The sequence below is a fragment of the Phoxinus phoxinus genome, assembly GCF_949152265.1.
Source record: "Phoxinus phoxinus genome assembly, chromosome: 21".
NCBI classification, from domain to species: Eukaryota; Metazoa; Chordata; class Actinopteri; order Cypriniformes; family Leuciscidae; genus Phoxinus; species Phoxinus phoxinus.
The window spans coordinates 17,226,549-17,246,067 of record NC_136896.1 but is presented as its reverse complement, the minus strand read 5'-3'; the positions used below and the strand labels follow the sequence as shown (position 1 = coordinate 17,246,067).

General features: G+C 40.0%; 1 long non-coding RNA gene across 1 annotated transcript in view; it reads right to left on the bottom strand.

The window, feature by feature from the left end:
- Nucleotides 1–202: 202 nt before the first annotated feature.
- LOC306989578 overlaps nt 203–19,519 on the bottom strand; it is a 28,505-nt gene continuing 9,188 nt past the window's right edge. Inside the window, exons 2-3 of the long non-coding RNA XR_013795664.1 lie at nt 9,768–9,887; nt 203–475 (exon numbers count right to left, since the gene is read on the bottom strand). This is a non-coding gene — a long non-coding RNA (uncharacterized lncRNA). The remainder of the gene's footprint in view (nt 476–9,767; nt 9,888–19,519) is intronic.

Below are 19,519 nucleotides of genomic sequence, written 5' to 3'. Positions count from 1 at the left end.
TCCTGTCCCCTTTGGTTGCAATATTGTGTTTTTAAATTGAATATGGTTATGGTAATGTTTTTGATCAAGGCTACAGATAATTGAGTTGTTTAGATTAGAAAAAGCATTTCTCCACGCCATTATGACATGACTGCCTGGATGGCTAGTGCACAACGTGGCTCGGTCGGCTGTTGCTATAGCCGTATAGAAAATAATGTTTGAATTGTAATGCTGTTCTCGTGTGTCAGAGTCATTTGTCTTTGTTCTGTGCGCTTGTGTCTCGCTGTGTATCACAGGAAAGATGAATGCGGCTAATAGACTGTGACACAACCATTAACTACAGCTGTAATGAAAGTGTAATAGAATCAAACAGTCATTTCTCTGCAGAGCCCCAGAAGATACAGGTAAACGTCTGAAGACCGGACACAAAGGCCTATGCTTTGCCTCCACATTTCGCCCTTGAACTCCCATCAGCCTCACTGGAAACATCAAACACCTGGGGAAAAAAGTGGCTGACTGATCAGCTCCTTTACATATGAAACAAATCCACTGACTGCATTATTCTTTCAGTCTTCGACAAAGGAATAAGGTGTTCTTTCATGTGTGATCTCAGCTTTTGTGAGCTTTTGTCCTTGCTCTGTAGGAAATATTGACTTTAGAGATATTCACTTATTTCATGGAAATGTTACGCATAAGGGACAATAATAAGCTCTTATTATTAAAGGCTGCTGGCCCTCTTCTTTGGACCTGCAATAATGGAGGCACGAGTTTGTCTGGTGAACAATTGTCTTGTCAATGGGGAAATAATTCCCAGAACTAATTTTAATGTTTTTCATATCATTTACATAATATCAATATTTGTAATTACCCCTGGGTTATATCTATGTTTCATGAGATAAAATAAAACCACTTAAGCAGTGCCTCCCGTGTCCAACTGTAATAGTGAAGTGATTTTCACATTGGCTTGACAGATATACAAATGCAAATCAAATTATTGAACTATTATTATTAAAGTCCTAAAGTGATCATCACACTTTAATCAAACAAAATCTAATAAGTAACTTATTAAAGATACATTACCAGTTACAATTCAGTCCCCAGAAAATGTTGCTTGACCATATCTCAATATAATTGACAGGTGTGTTTCGATCACTTGTTAGTTGTCATGGTTAGCACTTGAGTTGTTTCGTGTGCAGTTAATCCATCCTCTGCAAGATTACATGGAGGAGTTTCTGGATCTAAGGCCCTGTTTAGTATTAGCAGTTCCATCTTCGGGATCTCTTTTGATCAGAAAAACCATCAGCTTTACCCATGGAGTAAAAACTCATGGATATGGAAAATGAAAATATGCATGACTGTCTTATTGACATTTTGGTGATATTAACTTGGTGACGACCACTATTGTCAAATACGATTGACAATTAGCATACAGTTAGGATTGGTGGTATGGTTCTGTTCTGGGCAAGAACTCCCTGCACATCCATGCAGCCTAGCATGGATAAGAGCAGGGAGAGCAGCAATAACCCCCTTTAGGGTGAACAGAACAGAACCAACATGAATGTATTGCAGATATCATTAATTCAAGATTTTAAAGTACAACATAATTCGAGAATTTATTCTGATTCAAGGGGAATCAGAATGCCAAATACTGACTGGGCGAGAGGAGGAGCTGGGGTTGGAGGAGGGTATTTAGCTCCTGAGAACGCGGTAGCTGCTGATAATACTGAAGGAGCTTATATACAGTGATAGGCGTCGTATTCCTATAGGTAGACCTGGTTCAGCTGAGAGTCAGCTGATGCGAGCTTGACTAACGTGACCTGCCAGAACTGACGCTATGCTTAATTTTTCTCAGGTATTTACAATCTCTCCAAACTTTATGCTACTCTCCAAACTTTACTACGTGCAAAACAATAAGCAGCAAGAACCAACCTACGAGAATGATTTTGAACTTAAGAAAGCTAATAAAAATATGTTATATATAAAAATATATGCTGAAGCCAGCAAAACATAACGTCCAAATACATCTGTATTAACCCAGGCCCGCTCTGGCCCGCTCTGTCTCGCTCTGTCTCTCACATACACGCACTGTCACCATGTAATGCACTTGTTTATGCCGAATCATTCAAAAACAAATGCCGCAACGTAAAAATCCAAAATCAGACATTTTCCAGAACAGGATCCGGCAAGATCTGGCTCAAATTAAGCATTGCTAACAGTGACAAAGGAGACGTGGAGTTGGGCGGAACCAGTGGCGACTAGGAGACTTGGAGCTGGGCTAAACCAGCAGATACAATGATGACTTGGACTGAGCTATCACAGCAGAGATAAAGATGACTTGCGATTGACAGGCTGAACCAGTGATGACGAAGATGACTTGGGACTGGACGGGACAAGAGGAGACTGCGTAGAACATAAAGTACTACAACATCCAACTCATCTAATAGTACCTCAGTGGGGACTCAGCTTAGCACACTCACTTCAGTGGTGGGAGGATGGGCGGGACTCCACTCCATGCCCTCAAACTCCACTAACTATCATCCATGAGGAAAGTTGTTGCCGGCTCTCACATGTGGTCAGACTCCGAGGTGGGCTCGGGCTCCGGGACGAAGATGCTCTGGCTTTGTGGTGGGCACGGGCTCTAAGTCAGCAGTGGGCTCTGGTTGATGGTCCAACATGGTGGCCATGGCTGAATGCTTGTTCAGCTCCGTGGTGGGCTCCAGTGTGAGGACGTCCTCTGGGTGGATGGGCCCTGGAACGTGAGGAGTGGGCAAGCAGGTGGTATTATTAAATTAATCTTAAACTACCCCCAACTATTGGATACATCTACTGATGCTTACTAACTCAGTCACTGACTGAAGTGCATGACTGTGTAGCTTTCAGCCAGGAGAAGATGTCGTCAGGTGGCGTCCAACTTCCATGGGGTGTTTCAACCCTTAACCACAACAACCTCCAGTTGGCGGGTCGGCAGTGATGGCCAGTCACTGCCCACCTCCTCCTGGCCCCCAGCTAGATTCCTCCCTCCTACTCCAGAGCCAGCAAGACGCTCTTTCTGCTGCCTCACCCAACCTACGGACAGCTGCCTTCCTCTCCCTTCCTACTATACCCAGAGCTGTGAGTGTTTTCCACACAGACTGCGCCGGAAAACCCCTACACCCGACCTCAACCGGGAATAGCCAGGTCTGCCACCCTTTGGCCCTGCACTGCTCAACGAGGTCCTGATACTTGGTGGCTTTTCGTTCATAGGCCTCCTCGCACCCGTCTTCCCACGGGACCGTCAGTTCAATCAGGATTATTTTCCTTGCCTCCTCAGACCATAAGACCATGTCCGGTCTCAGTGATGTTTGCACAACCTGGGGGAAGACTAGTTTCCTTGCCAAGTCCACCCTCATCTCCCATGATTGTGCTGCTTGCAAGAGGCTCTTTTTGTTCTTCTTGTGGGCTGATGGTTTTTCCCCTTCTCTGATGAACTGAATGACTGTTGCCGGCCTTGTACTGGTCTTACGCTTTTTCTGCCTCTCCTGCTCCAAGATGTCCGCCAGTGCACCGAGAACCTTGTCGTGGCGCCACCTGTATCTTCCTTGGCTAAGAGCTGTTTTGCATCCTGCCAGTATGTGCGCCATTGTTCCCCTCCCTCCGCATAGCCTACACAATGGGTCTTCCCTCATTCCCCATCTGTGGAGGTTTGTTGGTGATGGAAGGGTGTCGTACACTGAGCGGAGCAGGAAGGAGATACGAAAGGGCTCCAGTCTCCAGATCTCAGGCCACGTGATCTTCCGCTTCGGCAGGTCCCACTTTGTCCAGGCACCTTGTGTTCCAAGTTCAACGGCCCTAGACCTGCGCCTTTCTTCCTCCAGATGGCGGACCTCGGCTTGAATCATACCCCTTCTCTGCCTTGGGTCTGCTTTTCCCCACTGCTGGAAGTGGGTGGATCCAAGACCTTGCCTCCCTACGCATGGGTTCCCAATGATGTCCTTCAGCTTCAATGCACTTTCAGCTTGTGCCACTGATGTTTCAACCGCCCATTTGCGTCCTGATCTTGTAGTGACACCTGCTCTTCTGACTTTTTCATCAGCGGAGTCTTGGTACATCATCACAACCCGACACTTTGCCACCTTGAACTCTTCCACCACTGATGATAGGGGTAGCTGTACCTGACCAGACCTGGTGTATAGCCCTATTGACGTGAAGCTTGGCGGGATTCCGAGCCACTTGCGAAGATGTTTGTTCACTCGCCTCTCGATTCCTTCCACTGCTGTCAAAGGTACTTCATAGATTGTCAGTAGCCACATGAGTCGTGGTAGCAGACCGTGCTGGAAGAGCCATGCTTTAAACTTCCCTAGCAGTCCTGACCCCTCAATCTTGCTCAGCCACGCGTCTGCCTGTTTCTCGGTCCTGGAAAAGTTTCTACAGGGTTAGGTTTTCAACATTATGATGAAACCTAATAGACACAGTGCATAATCAATGTACTGCTGCAGCATGCAGCCGGGGGTTCCTCGCCAGCATTACTATCAGGAGGTGGTCGTCGAGCCCACTCCTGAAGCAACTCTTCATTGCGTTATTGTTCCAGGGCACACAATAACTAGCCCTGTTTACACCTGGTAATAAGATGCGTTTTGGTGGATCGAATCACAAGTAGAAGAGGGAGACATACCTATTTACACCTGGTGTTTTAATCCGTCTCCCTTTCAACCACTTCTGTCCCAATTTCGTTGAGGGGAGGGTAAATGTATGGTTTTTTTTCAGATCTTTTGGTGTAATGGACAAAATTAGCTTGCGCAATTTACGTATGAACACGCACGGAGATGACGTGAAAACATATGGAGAGTATCATCTTTCGTTTCTGCTCTGACAGTACGCGGAACTCTGTGAGTGCGAGGTACAAATCAGGAATGGTGAGAGAACATTGTGCTTGGAACGTTTTCATCTTCAACCCAAACTTGGGTCTTAATGCTGACAACGTTTAAATTCCTGTCTTGCTAGTGCACTTACCATAATGTTTTTTGTGACTATTCAAACGCAATCCGGTCAAATGCGTTTTCGACTACCTCTGGAAGTGTTTGAAAGTGAACCAGCTCAAAGTGTTTTAGACCCCGTTTACACCTGTATTTAGTGTTGTCCACACCAAAACGCATCTTATACTACTAGGTGTAATTAGGATGGCGGGAGACACAAGCAACAGGAGTTAGATCAGTCAAAATCTGAAATTGATGTAGTGGAAAAGGCAACTGTGTCATCGGTCAGAGAATATCACTGAACAACTGAATGGTTTTTGGTCTCAACATAGCTATTTACGTGACAGAATAATACACTAGGCTGTAGTTAGGCCCCTGTAGAAACTTGTGAATCCGGCAATTTTTCATTTACAAATTAAACATTGGCTTTTGGTCCCGTCCAGCCTCCCACTCCCTCCTCCTCTGCAAATGCCATCCAGTTCCTCCTTCACTGGCTCCGCCCTGCTGCTTAGACCTCCAGGTCTCAAGCTCTGCCCTGGTTTGTCGACCCCCACCTCAGGCCTCCGAGCCCTGGACTCAACCTCGGCAAGTTAACCCATCGGCTCCACCTCAGGCCTCCGAGCCCTGGACTCAACCTCGGCAAGTTAACCCATCGGCTCCACCTCAGGCCTCCGAGCCCTGGACTCAACCTCGGCAAGTTAACCCATCGGCTCCACCTTGGCTCCACTTTCCCTCGGCTCCACAATGGTACGTCATCCCTCAGGCTACGCCAGGCTCTTTCAACCCTCCGGCTCCGATGTTGTCTTTATGTATTATGTGAAACCCTTGAGATTTTTTGTTAAATAAAATTAGACGTCTGTTGCAGCGATTTTTCTCCTCACTGTCATTATGCTCCTCATTCACTAAACCTGACTATAATATATTTTATTATGTTTTTTATAATTATATCCCCAGCTCTTTGAAATACTCGATTCTGATTTGTCATTTGCTGCAGTCAGCAGTCTGATATTTCCTAACATTTCTTCTGATATTTCTGATAGGCTACGTCTTCCATAATAACGCTGTGTAAAACCAGTGTCACACTAGATACTTTTTACTCCATTGACCTCCATTCATATTAATTTGAACACGGCAGACTTCATTCTGAAAGGTTTTGTAAACTCTGACCAATAAAAGATCTAAACATCACACCTCTTGGCTAAATACAAATTACAAAATCCTCTGTAAAGTTGTGTATTTCAAATTTTGAATGTATTGTTTCATTGTTTATCATATAAAAAAAACAAGCCCTAGGACATGACATAATTTCCTGTTTGTGTTGTGTCTAAAGTGATTTTGCAAGTCGTGGCTTAAAGTCTGCATGAAACGGAAGTTGCATATCCAAGTGAAATGGCTTCTCAAATGTGAGAAAATGTTGGGTGGGACTTGATTTTGTCTACTGGGAATTGATAGTTGGATCGTTGTCATTTGCTGGATCATTGAATTTAATGGTTTTGAACAAAGAGGGCACATGAATTAAAAAAAATTATGTGCTCGGATAAATCATTGATAATAAACACTACAACATTCCTTTTAAAAAAAACTGAAAAAGAAAAACAAACAAAACTAATGACTAATTGAAAACCGCAGCTGCTTTCCTGCCTCATATACAAACATAATTTTGGATTTTGGATTTTATTGACAATGACCTGTCAGGGTTTATTTTGTGGACTGACTAACTGGATCCCTTACTTATTATAGTCCTAAAGTTAACCTCACATCTTAATCAAACAAAATCTAAATCATTATTTAGTATCTTAATTTAGTAATTGTCTAAAATCTAATGTAATAATTTGAAATTTTATTAAAGGTGCATATACTAGTTCGACTCGGTCCGTGTATCATCCGATCATTTCATTTCCTATTTGGAATGGAATAACGAGAAATGAAAAAACAGCTCGTTTATTCGTTATTTTGTTTAGTTTAAAAAACGAAAAATTCGATTTTGGCTCGATTTTTTATTTTTCGTTTGTGGTTTACAAATCGGTTTATGGGTTCGATATTTCGTCCGCGCATGTGGGCGGCGCTAAAACGCCCCTTTCATCTGATTGGTCAAACCGCTCCGCCTTCAGGACGAGCTTTTCTTTCTGTCGGCAGAATAAGAGTCAGTACGAGTGCGGCACTAACATTATTGCACTTTAATCAAATAATGTCTGAAACCACCACTCACTTTTAAGTTACTATGCACAATATTTGAAGCAGAAGTATGTTCCAGCGACCCCATTAATGTGAGCTACAGTAGGCTATGACAGATTATTTTAGCATGATGTATTTCTCATTGATAAATAGTGCAAATAGCCTAGTTCCGTCTCTTTGGATAAAAGGGAAGTAGAATAAAAATCAATAATAGGCTGAACTGTAGGCTACTATTATATGTAACACCATTATAGTGTGTAACATTTACCATTCTCGTCTTTTATTTACATCAAAAGGCAGGTGACACATGTAGCCTAAATAATTTTGAAAAATTGAATAGAAATAAAGTTTATATTTATGAATGTAAGCATGTGTAGCCTACTCAGTTCACATGAAAATAAAGAGAAAGAAAAGAGAGAAGCTAAAATCAGTGAACGTTAATACTGTCAAAATTAGCAGGGTTTGGGATTGATTAAAATCATGTCGGTTGAAGAGCACAGCACCTTTAAAATGTTATTAGTTTTATTATAAAACTAATACGATTTTATTACATTCTGAATTGGTCGATGTTTCTCTGAGTTGACTTGAGAAAGCCATGCAGCATATTTTAAACATTATCATTGTTTATTATGAGAAATTGACTTCACTTTAATGCTTCACCAAACTCAGCTCAGACCTCCAGACTGGTCTGACTCGCTTATATCATTTATAACTGGTCAGACATACTTTCCCAAAAAATCCATTGACTTGCATTATCAATGAAGGCCGTAATGGTTAATGCTCTCCACTAGAGGGGGCGACAGGATAATATGTCTTTTCTACTCTCTTTTCCTGTTTGCATCAGTTTAAATGACAAATAAATGCATGAATTTCATTCATAAATAGGCCATATCTGTGTATGCGAAGAAGCTTTATACTTCAAGCTGTACAACTAATTAAAACTTGAACCCTACTTCAAAGTTTGCCACTCTTTGACGTGACAAACTTTGCAAAGTTTGATGTTGTTATTCACACTGGTTTTTGCGTTTAAATTTGTCCATCTGGAACTTTTATTTGTCATGAGCTCTATATTTTAAGATATACTAGAAAAAATATGATTCAATAACACAAGCTCTGTTTTTACTCAGCAAATTTGTTTTCCTTTTAAGTAGGCTATATGGCTTGCCATGTTCTGTTTAGGCTATTGTAGTTTGTAATACTTGTTATATGTGCCTAAATTTATATAGGCCTAACACATTTAAACTTCTGTCTGTCTGTCTGTCTGTCCATCTGTCCGTCTGTCTGTCCGGACATTTATGCACAAATATTTATGCACAAATATTTATGCACAAATAATCTGAAATAACAGATTAAAAAAGGTGGTCTGCTATATTTCTCAAAGGAAGCGGTCGTTGGCATTATACGAGGACATTCTGAATATTATAGCCTATAAAATTAGCTGTCTTAAAAATGCGGATTGATCATTGCAGTTATTCCAGACGCCTCCTGGTGCTATTCGTAGCCTATTGAAATGGTATAATCACGGATTATGAACAGATGTTTTACACAACAAGGATATTATCCCATTGGGTTGTTGGGTTTTCATGTTTTATGGGAACCATGATGATTTTATTACTGTACAAACTGCGTTATCCCTGACGTAGCTAACAGTTATAGATCTACGGACATCTAATGTTAAGGACATGGTAGCCTACAATTCAGCCTATAGGCCTATGTTGATTTTTATTTCCACTTCCCTTTTATCCAAAGAGACGGAACTAGGCTATTTGCACTGTATTTATCAATGAGAAATACATCATGCTAAAATAATCTGTCATAGCCTACTGTAGCTCACATTAATGGGGTCGCTGGAACATACTTCTGCTTCAAATATTGTGCATAGTAACTTAAAAGTGAGTGGTGGTTTCAGACATTATTTGATTAAAGTGCAATAATGTTAGTGCCGCACTCGTACTGACTCTTATTCTGCCGACAGAAAGAAAAGCTCGTCCTGAAGGCGGAGCGGTTTGACCAATCAGATGAAAGGGGCGTTTCAGCGCCGCCCACATGCGCGGACGAAATATCGAACCCATAAACCGATTTGTAAACCACAAACGAAAAATGAAAAATCGAGCCAAAATCTAATTTTTCGTTTTTTTAAATAAACAAAAAAAACGAATAAACGAGCTGTTTTTTCATTTCTCGTTATTCCATTCCAAATAGGAAATGAAATGATCGGATGATACACGGACCCGACTCAACCTTCAGTGGTATTGATGGACTATATTCAAACTATAGTTATCCAGGATGAAAACAATGATTTATCATATTTTCCATTTAATTGCATTTAATAATTGTTGAGGAGAAAAACATGTTTTCCTGCATTAACACATTTCCAATATTATGGATTGCTCAGTTCACACACATTCGTGTGACACATGCAGATGAAGACACATGATTCACGATTAGCATGAAAGAAGAGTGACTGTCACTCATAAGTCGTGATACACTCGAGTGGCTGTTAGAGAAAAGTGACATTTTTTTTCTCTATAGCTATGAGAGCCATAGACAGCAAATTACAAATATCCGGCTTACTAAAGTCATGCAACGCCAACATACTTATATTGATCTTGCCTTCGCACCGAACCCTCATGACAGACAAGTTATAATAAAGATATTTACCTTCAAATGATTATCTCTCTGCTTGAACACACAAACACGCAATTGGATAGATCCAATATATCAAAGAGGGGTCTGGTGATGAAATTCCAGCTTGATGATGAATCTCTCATGGTTGTATATCTGGGGAAATAATACAACCGAATTTAGTCTGATGAAGAAGCACTCCACAATCTAATGATTTAATAATAAAAGATATATAATGTGCAAACCAAAGGGCTTCAAAAGCTCAGATTAATTTCCTTTGTTTAAAATGGTAGATGATTCACCATTAAACGAAACCATAGCAGGTGACTAATTAATTATAAAGCTTCATTACAATATGATAAGCTCCACTGAGAGACATTATTTCTCATTTAAATCATGAAAAGCGAAATACATGAAAACAGAAAAAACATGATAATACACAATCCAAGTGTATCAATTTCTTTGAAGGAAAGCAACATTTTAAGGAAAGTACACTTTATAACTGAAGGACCATGTATCATATATCATTAGAAATATACAGTTCAGTCCAGTATAGCTATTTTCAGTTTATGGAGCTGTAAGATAGATGTGTCACATCTTCTCAAGTATTGTGGGGTCTGCTCGTCGATACCAATCCAACGTGCCAAAAATGGCTGAATTAGAGAATCTTTCTCTGGTTCTTCAAAGGTATTCTAACAATTTTCAAGACCAGCAACTTTAAAGTCTATAAAAATTGATTTGTTTGCCATGGGAGCAGACCCATTTAGACTCTTTGGGGCGTGAAATCTTTGTGAGAAATGGGTTTATCAATCAGAAACACGAAGAGATAGAAAGAAATAGAGGTTTGAGTTAAATATAGACATTGTTTGATGTACCGAATCCCTGCAGTATAAAACAAAGAAAAGAAATACTGCAACTCCACAGAGATAGGTCTGTCCACACTTATGAAATCCAGTAGAAGAGGTTTCCTTAGCAGGGCTAATTATCCGAAATTATTCTGGTGTAGAGTGCACTTTTATTTAATCTACAATAAAAATTGGAAATATAATTCAAATACAAATATTTTAAATAACATTATTATAAAATACATCCCAAGGACACATGCTCTCTATTGTTTAACAAGTTGAAATTGCACATCAGGTTCAGGCATCCTTATGACCCGGAGCTCTGAATTCTCATTCCATCCATCATGTTAAAGAAGAAACCGGGAGAGATGTGAACAGATAGGACATTGCAGACAACTGAAGCTGAAAATATAATTGCATTTTATTGTCTTGCTATTTAGAACTAATTTCAATTGTGAAGGTAAAAAAACGAGACAATGTTTTGATCTACCGTTATAGGGTGTCATTGAGGTGGTGTACAGTCGAGGCTACACTTGAATATAGTTGCTGAGTGAATATATTTTGGCTGTACTGTATACCATCACCCTAATCTCAATCAGGGTGACAGTATCAAATTAACAAATTTAAACAAGGGCATTTATACTAAATATAACAAAATCAATCTAATTTATTCTACAGTAGAATCAAATCAGTGAAGCATTTTTGTGAATTTGTTCATAGCATATGTCCATCCCTAAATTGAATCCTCAGTGTTGCATTGTACAAAACATAAAATACAAATTGCCATGGCCACTGTTGGAAAGAACCAATTCATAGAATGAATCGAACTTTCTGCTAAATATGAATGAGAAGACCCCTTACGGAAATTAGGTGTATAGCGTCAGTTCTGGCAGGTCACGTTAGTCAAGCTCGCATCAGCTGACTCTCAGCTGATCCACGTCTACCAATAGGAATATGACGCCCATCACTGTATACATATATAAGCTCCTTCAGTATTATCAGCAGCTATCGCGTTTCTCATGCAGGAGCCAAATACCCTCCTCCATCCCCAGCTCCTCCTCTCGTCAGTCAGTATTTGGCATTCTGAATCAGAATAAATTAATACATTTAAAATCTTGAATTGATGATATCTGCAATACATTCATGTTGGTTCTGTTCTGTTCACCACTAAGCGGGGTTATTGCTGCTCTCCCTGCTCTTATATAGGCTGCATGGATGCGCAGGGAGTTATTGCCCAGAACAGAACCATAGCACCAATCTAACTGTATGCAATTGCCAATCGTGTTTGATGATAGTGTCCTGACAGGACAAAAATATATGGGAATATTAATGTTCTATTATTTTGGAATTTAAAGGGTTTTCTGGGATGTCTGATTTGGTGGGGTTACAGTTGTGCTGAGTAGAACCTGTGGTTCGGTTGAAGATTGGCCGACATCTACAATTACTTTATTTTAAAAGTAATGGTTGTGCACCCCTCAGCACATTGACAGTCTCGTGGCTGAATACTTTAGTACATGCAGGTGTGCTTGTGTGGTGTTAACTGCTTTGAAAATTGTAAATAATTGAAAAAAAAAAAAAGAAATATATTACATTACATATCTCTATGAGTGTTTATGCTGCATAAGTAAATATGTCTGCAATATATACACATGCAGTACCATATCTGATCACATATACATCTATATATTATGAAGTGTATTACTGAATATAAAATTATATATTAGTAAATACATTGTCACATATATTTCAATATATGAAAAGCGGCAATTCCTTATGTATTATTCAATGTACTGTAATATATTAACACAATATATTATTCTGTAGATTTTTAAATATACTGTTAAACCATTTAATATATTAACGACTCATATATAGGGAAATATATTTTCTTTTCACAAGGGATTCACAGATTCTTTCCATTCTGTAATCTCAGATGGCCAGTCAGTGATTCATCTTTATTGAAACATTAAAATATTGTTGTCCGGGATGGTGTGAGCCCAGAGACTGCAGTGTACAGTGAGTTTTTAGAAGCTTAGCTTATGTGTGATATGAATAAATAGTGTTCATAAACAGCTGTTGAGAGAGTATTCTCAATTGAAACGAGTAGAGGCTTGAACACGGAAACAGTTGCTATTCCTTATGTCACGACTTAACAAGCAGATAAGGGAGAGAGGGGCCATTTAGGTGAGTATACAATAAAAAAAACATGTTTTAGCATTTGGTTGCGCTAATGCTAGCTCTTGCATAAAGTAGCTTGTTACTGAAAAAGTTAGACTGTTATGAAAACAGCTACTTTCATACTACTGAAAAATATAGCATCTCTACTTTTAGATTCTCCCCAACTCTGTATTCCACGATATACAGTCGGAACTGCCCGTTTCATATAGTTTTTAACCTTCATTAACCATTAATACATACAACAGATAAGATTCCAAGTCATTTAACTAATATATGAACATATAGCACGGTTCAGCGGCATCAGTGCTCAGTGGGTTCTCAGACATTGCTCTGAACATTGTGATGTGTGTGTGTGTAGTGGAGGTGGGGGTTGCTAAAGCGATTTGATGAATCACATGTCATCATTTTCCGTCTTGAATTTCAACCCATAAATCTTCTGATCTCTGTCGCCAGTAATTGTTGCTTCATACCAGTGTCCCAAACCTCAGCCCCTGAACTAAAAACCCAATTACTCTTGCATGAAAGCCAGAGTAATTAGCCTTGACTGATAGGTTACCATACCATTATGCTCCTAATTAGGTCCCTATCAGACCCAATAATATATAATATTGTACTTCAGACTCTACATAATCAACCCGGATGACATAACTCAGTGCATAATCATCTGTCTGCAGGAGAGATAAAGCTGTTAACTGATGCTAATGTACTTTTTAAGCAGCTTGGTGTTGACAGGGATTTCCAGTACTGTAAATGGCAACAATTTACTAAGCATATATTTGACATGTGACTGACGTGCCAAAGCACCAAATGGTGTCCGTATCTAAGGGCAAAGAGGACACCGGTGCTACCTAGCTATAACAAAAAACATGTTTTAAGAAATGTTTTGCTAAGTTAAAAATGTCCATGACTCTAAGGAAGCTCAATTTGATAATTTTTCAAACATTATAGAACATTCTTCAACTCTTGGCGACTAGTAAAAAACTGCGAAATAAACTCTCAGCTGGCTGGCTTTTAAAAAAACGTGGGGCTCCCATTGAAAACAATTAGGGAAAAATACGCTAGCCTATAAAAATGCTTTGGTGGACACACAGCCTTATAGAGAATTCCTAGCCAGAATGTTAGCCAAAGTTCTGAGAACGTTTGCTGGGTTACAACCAGTTCTACGCTTGCTAACAGCATTGTGTGCTTTGTGGGCACTTAGTAAAATGAGCCCAGGCTAATGTATCTCAAACGTACCCGCCTGGGACACACAAAGTCACTGTCAGACAGATAGCTTTATTAGCACAGAATTGCAGAAAGGAGAAAATTGATTTAAATTAGGGTTAATAGAACTTGCAGAGAAATCTAAAGCAGCATCCATTAAGTGTCTTTAATTCTCCTTTCATTTTCTCTCTAATCCACCTCCTGGCCTCCAGCCTCTACCCACTGACATGGAGGATAATGAGTACTGGCAGGCGTTAATTGCACCGTCCATTTTACAAAGACCTCATCCTCCAGCCTTGACCATTAGCTCCTCTCTATGAGTGCGAGATCAGGACTGACTGACTGTGTTTGGGGCTGACGACATGTTGGCCACAGAGAACACAGTATTCTGTCTTTCATGTATCCCTCAGGGTTTCTTTACATGGCAGATTTCAGGCTAATTAATATAATTACCGAGCCATTGACCATAAGTTAGACACAAGACTCCCCTCTGTTAATGAAATGCACACGCTGTGTGAAAGCTGAGGAGTCGGACCGGGAACCGCGCTGCAGGAAGATGCTGCTGATGTGATTTTCTTTCTTTTTTTCCCATATGGCACAACATTCTGTTTGGAATCTTCTTAAACATCATCACCATCTGTTTTAAAAGAAGAAAAACAGTTGAGTTGCAATTTATACACAACCGTTCAAAAGTTAGAAGGCAGAAAAAAAGGGGGAAAAAAGAAATGAATCATTTTATTCAGAAAGTAGGCTATGCATTTAATTAAAACATATATAAAAGAGTTCTATTACAAATATATTCTGTCGCACTGAACTCTCTAGTCATCAAAGAATCATGAAAAATAATAATCATGGTTTCCACAAAAATATTAAGCAGCAAAACTGTTTTCAATATTGATATTTAATAAGAAATGTTCCTTGATCAGCATATTTGAACGATTTCTGAAAGACTGTGTGACATTGAAGACTGCAATAATTGATCTTTGCCATAATTAAAATTACATTTTAAAATATATTAAAATATTTGAACATAAAACTGTTGTTATACTATTTCATAATCTTATAGTTTTTAGCGTTTTAGATCAAATAAATGCAGCCTTGGTGAGTGTAAGAGACTTTTAAAAACATGGAAAAATTCTTACCGACTGTCCAATTTTTTTAAATTAAAAAGTATAAAATAGTAAAAATAGTTTATAAAAAGTTATGTGTATTTCCATTTGTAAGACATGCCTTTATCCTCGCAGTATGTTCCTTGCAAAAAGAGTTCCCCCGAATCCAGTGTGCAGATCTTTGAGAGCAGATATGATTACTCTGGGATGTGAAGAGTAATGCGGGGGAACAATAACACAATTCTCTCAAAGGTCTTGAGAAAGCTCTCCACCATCTGCTTCAACCATATGGGTGTACTATATCAAATGAGATATTGCTTTTGAAACACAAATATCTCTACTGCTTCTTAACTAATTCTATTTGGCTTTGCAGCTCTATACCATTACCACAGAGTATTCACAGAGCAGGGCCGGAGTGGAGACAATTCCCGATAGGCTGTGCCTCATTTGGGTGTGATGTAATGTAATGTGATAACCAGCTATGATGATAGAATAAAGACGATTCTCTACAGAAAGTACAATAAGAACATTTTGTAATTTTATTATTATATGATCATTGCCCAATGTGTCATAGTAGGCCATGCATTTGGCAAGCCATGCTTGCAGGATGGCTTTAAGTTCCTTGAAAAATTTAAAAGTATTGTTTTAAAAGACATATAGGATTAATGCGTAGGAAATTGTTCTGTTTATATACACCAATGAGCCAAAACATTATGACCATCTGCCTAATATGCTGCCAAAACAGTGCCGACTCTATGCAATGGTCTCTACAAGACCCCTGTCAAGTCCTGCAACAACGTTTAGGTGGCATGCGTCAAATTTATGTCTGCATGAATAGCCGGACCCAGGGATTCTAGGCAGAACATTGCCCAGAGCATCACACTCCCTCTTCCGGCTTGTCGTCGTCTCACAGGGCATCCTGGTGCCATCACTTCCCCAGGTATATGGCACACACTTACAAGGTCGTCCACAGGATGTAAAAGAAAACGGGACTCATTGGACCAGGTGACCTTCTTCCACTGCTGTACAGGGGTCATCATAGGCACTCTGGTAGGTCTGCTCCATAAAAACAGCAGAGTGTGATTCGCTGTTACCCCTTTTCCACCAGCATGAACCGGGTGCTAGTTCAGAGCCAGAGCTATTGCCAGTTCGGAGTTGGTTCAACTTCCGGACCTTCTAAGAACCGGTTTGCCTTTCCACAGGCTAGAGAGCTTCCACAGAGCCAGATCTTACGTCACTGTATACATCTCATGTTGCCCAGCAACGCTAGCGTGGCAGCGGCAAACAAAAACACACCAGGCTTGTTCGAGATGCATCGGCTTCTCGCAGACCGATCGCCGCATGACATCAAAGCACTGCGAGAGCGATCCAAAAGCACAAGGAGTCGTATGCTCTCCAAACACTCCCACAGCTCTGATTGGTCCGCGCTGCTCCGATGCATCTCGAACAAGCCTTCCATCAACAATGGCGGTCGTGGTGTTACTATTGATGCTCATGGCTTTGCGAACCTAAATCGGCATCCAGATACGGCGAAACCAACATGTTTGTGCAGCTCGCCGTAACTTGCATAGACAGAGATTACAATCGAGCTGCTATTAGCTCGATTAGCTGCTATTTGACGTTAAAAAATGGCAGTCACAAGTTTCTGTTCATCTTGTTGGTCACGGTAACCCTGCCCCCAGTCCCTGATGCAAGCGATTCTTACTTCTAGACCAGCAATGCACTGGTGCTACTTAAGAACCACTTTTCCTGGTTCAGAGCTGGTGCTTTGGGTGTCGAAAGACAAAGAACTGATTTGAAACTATAGGCTCTGGCTCTGAACCAGCACTCAAACTGACTTGATGGAAAAGGGGTATGTGTGACAACTCCTATAACCATCATTACAATTTTTGTAACCCTAACCCACAGTAGACATTCTGTTGGCTCGGACTAGACAGGATAGTCTTCGTTGCCTTCGTGAATCGATGAGCCTTGGGTACCCAATACCCTGTTGTCGGTTTGTGGTTTATGCCTCCTCGGATCATTGTTGGTAAATTCTCACCACTGCTGACCGGGCGCAACCAACAAGCCTTGCCGTTTCAGAGATACTCTGACCCAGTCGCCTTTCCATAAGAATTCGGCCCTTATCGAAGTCACTCAGATCTTCCTGATTCCTGACCATTTGTCCTGTACAGTGATTATGAAAACTGATTGTTTGCTTACCATCTTACAAAGGACATTAAGCACACATCTTATTTTTGTATACTTAAAAATATTTTTGTTTCAAATGAAATATTTTATTGTGATTTACATCAGAACAGGTCGATTTATCTTGCTTATGAATCAGGAATGTATTTAATTTATGTATTATTAGACACATGTATCCAAAGCAACACATATATTATTTCACTTTGTAAAACTATGCTCTATTGCAGGGCTGGGCAACTCTGGCCCTCGAGATCCACTTTCCTGCAGAGTTTATTACCATGCCTTATCAATTTCATCTGCCTGTAATTTCTAGTAATCCTGAAGACCTTAATTAGCTTGTTCAGGTGTGTTTGATTAGGAGTGGAGCTCAAATCTGCATGAGAGTGGATTTCAAGTGCCTTAGTTGCCCACCCATGTTTGGTTGTTTGAGCTACAGCAGGAACAAGCATCTTCGGTCCTGGAGAGTTTAGCTCCAACCCTGATAAAAACTCACCTGCCTGTAGCTTTCTAGAAATCCTTAAGACGTTAGGTGTGTTTGACTTGAAGCGGCGCTGCGTAGACCAATACGTGTATGACATTAAAATACCCCAAAGTTGAACGCACCTATGATTAGCTTGTTCAGGTGTGTTTGAACATTAATGGGCCCCAATAGCCCCTGCTGGTAGGTACACTGACTATACTTTTAAAATGGCAAAAAACATGTATTTTCACAACTAAATATATAGATAAAAATCCAAGCATCATATAAATTAACACATAAATTGCTCATTTTATTGTATTGTATTTTATTTTATTGAAATTTTATTTTTGGAGGCTTGCAGTGTTGTAAATCTAACGGTGCGGATCCATTTGTGCGACACGACTGTTGCGTGGTGTTGCGACGCCTCCCCACATTTGTACTTTGAAATGGGCGTTGCTCAAGTTTACCGCTATAGGCGTGGTTTTGAGCCAGCGGCGAATGTTGAACAAAGAACCCGCGAGAGACTTCCCCCCCCGTCTCCATGTGCTCTACTTCTATTGGATAGTCGCGTCGCGTTCAATGGATTAATTTGCATAAAGATGGGCATCGGCCAGTTTTTTGACGCGCAGCAGTTTTTCAAATGCAGCGCCGCCTTCCCGGAATGCTTTGCGAGTGCGTCAAAGTCGCATGACGTCACCATAATAAAGTGGAGTGCGGCACGACAGAAGTGTCGCACGGACAAGTGGATCTGCACCGTGAAATTGACTTACATATTTTCCTGTCCACTGCCATTTGTCATGTGATCAGTCACATGACATATATTCCTGTAATTCAGTGCCCAAAAGCAAGATGGCATCCTCCATCCGGAGAACCCTGTGCCAACTGACTGATATTGAGATGAATGACAATGCTTACAGATACGATTACATTTTCTCCAGATATTATATACCTCCTTGGTAATATTTCACCAGGAATTCTGCACAATTGTACACGTCAAAATGACTTGACTTCAAGTGTGATTACAGAAGCATACAAGGTCATCTAAAAAATATTGGTAGGTCTCACGATAGGGCTGTCTTTAAGTTTACTTTATCACAAAATATTCTGGGATTTTTTTTTTTTGTACATTTATTGTCTGTGTATACAATACAATTTAATATAAGAATACTTATGTTTGGGGAATCAAATATTTGAACATTTGATTTGGATAATGTTGCAGGCTGATATAAACAGGCCTATCAACAGTGATTAATGTTATAAAAACTACAGCCATGCAACAGATTGAGGGGATCTTAGATTTTGAAATGAGTCGTCGTGAAATATGTCAGATAAGAATATTTAGCACATATCAGTGGTGTTGGACATCCTTCAAATGAGACTTTTTATCACAATGAGCTTCCCACTCAACTTTCAGTCCTCTGCTCAGTCTGTTAGATTAAAATTCAGTTGCTGATGTAGCTCCTTTTGAAGCTCATCTCAATTTGAATTTCATTTTCATGTCTTAACCTTGCAGTCTTAATCAAAACTGTGCTTTATAAGACACATCAGTGAACGAGAGAGCAGGAATCAGTGGCCAGCAGTTAATGTTCAAGTCTCTTCTGATCCACTCAAAGGTCAGTCAAAAATCACACCCCAGGCTTTCGAACCTCATAAAAGCAACCAGTTGTTTAAAAGATGAGATTATTAAGAAGATAATGAATACTGACATTTACTGACAGTGTTTTTTAATAACCTCTCAGGATAAGTGATGGATATTTTGTTTGCAAAAATTGGTTGTTTTGTGATTTTTTTCCTCTCTCAATTTCT